This window comes from Vespula pensylvanica, chromosome 7 (assembly GCF_014466175.1).
Source record: "Vespula pensylvanica isolate Volc-1 chromosome 7, ASM1446617v1, whole genome shotgun sequence".
In the NCBI taxonomy this organism is placed as follows: domain Eukaryota; kingdom Metazoa; phylum Arthropoda; class Insecta; order Hymenoptera; family Vespidae; genus Vespula; species Vespula pensylvanica.
In genome coordinates, this window is record NC_057691.1 from 6,707,131 (window position 1) to 6,710,787 (window position 3,657).

The window sequence follows — 3,657 nt, forward strand, 5'->3', positions numbered from 1 at the left end:
GTTTCCGTAGTGTAGTGGTTATCACGTGTGCTTCACACGCACAAGGTCCCCGGTTCGATCCCGGGCGGAAACAAATGGTCAATATTTTTTTTTTCAATTTTTTTCTTGATCATTTTTCCCTTTTATATTCGCATTTTTTATAATATTATTTTTTTTCTAGAAATTTATTACTAGAAAAAATATTTTATGTTTTTTCTTTAACAACATTTTTAACAATAATATTTCTGTTGAAAACAGTCGATAGAAGTAGTAGCTCTATCTTTAAAAATTTCATGAAAATTATTTTCTATCGCAACACCGACGGTCGAACACACAGAAATCTGCTTTATCGACGCAAATTGTAAGCTCTATGAAAATTAACATTTTCAATCAAATATTATGATTTGAAATTGAATATATCAGTACTCATATTAATAATTATTCTACATTACGGCTCTCCATGAGCAACAATCTCACACGTAGTGAGAATCAATCAACCAATATTGCTTGCATTGTAAAATTTTCTTTTTATTGTAAACAACGCAAGCAACCGTTGTGTTAACCGGTGGTATTTTGTTTGCTTATCAATAGAATTATTCGATAATTGCTTAATTATAAATTCATACCCACGTTTCACACTTTTGAATATATCTAATATTATTCTTATAAATTTGATATTTACCGATAATGTCACTACGATCTAATTCTCGTCGATAATACAAACTACATTAATTTATACATAAAATTTGAAGAATAAAATATCGAATAATAATGTTCACAGTGCACTTCACGAAATAGTAGGAATTATCTTATTAATTTTTTCGTAGTAACGATTATTCGAAGGTATAAAATATTTTTCAAAAAAGTTGTAAATTGATCTACGTATTTGAACGATGTAATACAAGATGGCGCCGGTGAAACCGATCGAATCCAAGTCATTTCGTGTTCGTTGACTTTTTATACGTTTTACCACGTTTTTATTATATCGTTTCCTCCGATTATTCGTTCTACTTTCGAGTGAAATTCAAAGTTTTATTAGAATTCAGGAAGTTCGAGAATATCGTAAGGTAAGTAACATAAAGATACCATTATCGTTTTTATATTCACGTTTGCTTTCGAAACGTTTTTCAACTAATTGCCTTAACAACACGTGGCTTGTGTATATCATATTATAGAGGAAATATTTTTTTCCACTCATTTCGTTACAACACTATCTTATATATATATATATATATATATATATATATATATATATATCCGTATCAAACGTTCACTGAACTGCTCATTAAAAATACTCGATTAATAGCGTGGCCCGTGTATGTGCCAATTATTTCACATTTATCGTTGCCAGACATTTTCGAGGTTAGTTATTTAACACGACATTTTGAAGGTGGCTAAAATATTTATTGAAGATATACAATTATGATGTAGACAATAATAACACATGTAATAGCGATCAAAATACTACATACATACATACGTACATAAATATATATATATAAATGAACATGTCGAGTATATCGATCTACGCGTTGTTATAAATACACTAATCAAGAATTCGATATCGATAAATTATTCGATAAAAAATTTGGAGAAAATCAATTTTCTTACATCTTTACGATATTACGCATTTAGATCGAATTCAATGAGATCGACAACATTCTCTTGAAACGAGTTTGTATTTAATTTTCCCGCCAGTTTCATGGAAACGTATTAACAAATCTAAGTACTAACCCACTTGAACGCGACGTCGTTCGTTCTTTAAAGTGCTTCGAGAGTAGTCCTCGAAAAAGCTACCATCGATAAATCTCGAACGTTAATTACTCGAAGTTGGATTTCTCGTATTCGTCGATAACGATCCTGGTAAAACAACGAGTTCCATCTTTCTCAATTTTCCTAGCTCTTATTCTTCGTTTTCTTCTTCCTTTAATTCCACTCTAATACTCAACAGGAATTTATAAATAGTAAGTAGCATCGATCCTTTCTTTTGGTGTTTCATCTCGCGCGGGAAATTTCAAATTATATTTCTATTTAATATTTATATTCTTGAGTTCATTTCTTAAGAAAGAAAGAGAGAGAGAGAGAGAGAGAGAGAGAGAAAATTCTCTTGATGAAAAAAAAAAAAAAAATAAAAATTCATCGTTAAACCTTCTACGAACCTAACCTCCAATTTTAATTAATTAACCTCTCGTATAGGAAAGGTTTGAAGGAGAATTATCAAAAAAATAACAAAATAATTCTATCGTCGAACGATAATATTGTATCCGTGATATATCGTCGTGTGTGTAAAAATAAAGAACAGAAGTGAGAAAAGAAAAACAATAATAATAATTGTATCGATATAACGCAATTCAATCGGCGTAAACTTTTCTTTGCAAACGATTTGCGTATAAAAAAAGAAAAAGATACAGAAGAAAGAAGGAAAGAAAGAAAGAAAGAAAGAAAGAAAGAAAGAAAGAAAGAAAGAGAGAAAGAGAGAAAGAAAGAAAGAGAAACGAATAAAAAAGAAATTCGTTCGAAGAGTTAGAAAAGGTTAGGATAATAATTGATTTCTACAAAATTATTTTCACACGAATATTACGATCGTATACCTATTCAATCATTTGTATATCAACGAAGACAAATTTTCAAATACGTATATCATATATATCATTGCTACAGATAAATGTTACACCCGGTATAATACATCGTTATTCTCTCTCTCTCTCTCTCTCTCTCTCTTTCTCTCTTTCTCTCTCTCTCTCTCTCTCTCTTTCTTTCTTTCTTTCGTAACATAAGAGAAGATCATTAAGAATATTTTTTTCTTGTTTTATTTTGCTGTTTTTTTGATTCTACGTATACGCGCGACTAACGTCTTCGAGAAGATCGTGAAAGACAGAGAAAGAAAGAGAGAGATAGAGAATAAGAGGGATAGAGAAAGACAGAGAGAGAGAGAGAGAGAGAGAGAGAGAGAGAAAGAGTGTGTGTGTAGGAGAAAGAGAGAAAGAGAGAAAGAGTGAGTACGCTCGGGCACGACATTGTCATTCATTACTGCGAAGCCATGCCAGTTACTAAACCCTTCAGACTCCAGCATACCTGAGATAGGTAGAGACGAAAGACCCCATCTCCAATTACACACACATAGAGAGAGAGAGAGAGAGAGAGAGAGAGAGAGAGAGAGAGAGAGAGAGATACTGGAAGACTGACTGACTTTGTTCAAGTGGTACACTGCTCTTCGTTAGAGCGAGAAAAGGATAGAGAATTTGTAAATAATAAGTCGAGACATTTGCAATAATATTTTCGTACTTTTATTTATTTATTTATTTCTTTGTTTTTTCCCCCCAATATATCACAATCACGTGATTGCTGCGACAAAACACTTTTTCTTTTTTTTCTCTTTTTTTTTTTTCATCCCAAAATTTTTTACGGAATTTTGATCTCGTCTATCCGCTCATGTACTCTTTCTTTTTTTAGTTTCTGTTTTTATTTCTTTTTTTGTTCGTTTTTTTTTCCTTGTTTGTTTTTTTTTTTTTTTTTTGTAATAATAATGATAATAACGATAAGTAAGTTCGATTAAGGATTGCGTATTAATGATTGATCAGAAAGTGATTTTAATAATAATAATTATTGTTATTATTGTTATTATTATTATTATTATTATTATTATTATTATTATTATTGTTATTATAGCTTATTGTA

The 3,657-nt window shown here is 30.5% G+C and overlaps 1 non-coding gene across 1 annotated transcript; it reads left to right on the forward strand.

The window, feature by feature from the left end:
* Trnav-cac lies at positions 1–73 on the forward strand. Its single transcript has one exon. It is a non-coding gene; the product is annotated as a tRNA-Val (tRNA).
* Positions 74–3,657: the final 3,584 nt, after the last annotated feature.